The sequence below is a fragment of the Bison bison genome, unplaced genomic scaffold (genome assembly GCF_000754665.1).
Source record: "Bison bison bison isolate TAMUID 2011002044 unplaced genomic scaffold, Bison_UMD1.0 scf7180017864367, whole genome shotgun sequence".
NCBI classification, from domain to species: Eukaryota; Metazoa; Chordata; class Mammalia; order Artiodactyla; family Bovidae; genus Bison; species Bison bison.
The window spans coordinates 202,801-203,395 of record NW_011494939.1 but is presented as its reverse complement, the minus strand read 5'-3'; positions in this window follow the sequence as shown (position 1 = coordinate 203,395).

Genomic DNA, 595 nt, shown 5'->3' with positions numbered 1-595 from the left:
ACTGTTGGTGGTGATGTAAAATTGGTGCAACCACTATGGAAAAGATTACGGATGTTCCTCAAAGAGCTAAAAATAGAATTGCCATATGATCCAGTAATCTGACTTTTGAGTATATATCTGGACAAAACTATAAGTCAAAAGGATAAATTCAACTCTATCTTCATAGCAGCACTCTTCACAGTACCCAAGACATGGAAGCAACATAAATGTCCATCAACAGATAAATGGCTACAGAAGATGTGGTACATATATATGAAATGGAATACTACTTGGTATTAAAAAATAATGAAATACTGCCATTTGCAGCAACACGGATGGACCTAGAGAGTTTCATACTAAGTGAATAAATTCAGAAAGAGAAAGACATATCATATGATATCACTTGTATGTGGAGTCTAAAACATGGCACAAATGAACTTAAACAGAAACAGACTCACAGATATAAAGTACAGACTTTGTGGTTGCCAAGGGGAAGGGGAAAATGAGTTGGATGAATTGAAAGTTTGAGATTAGCAAATGCAAATCATTATATATATGTATAACTGAATCACTTTGCTGTATGTCAGAAACTAACACAAAATTATAAATCAAATAT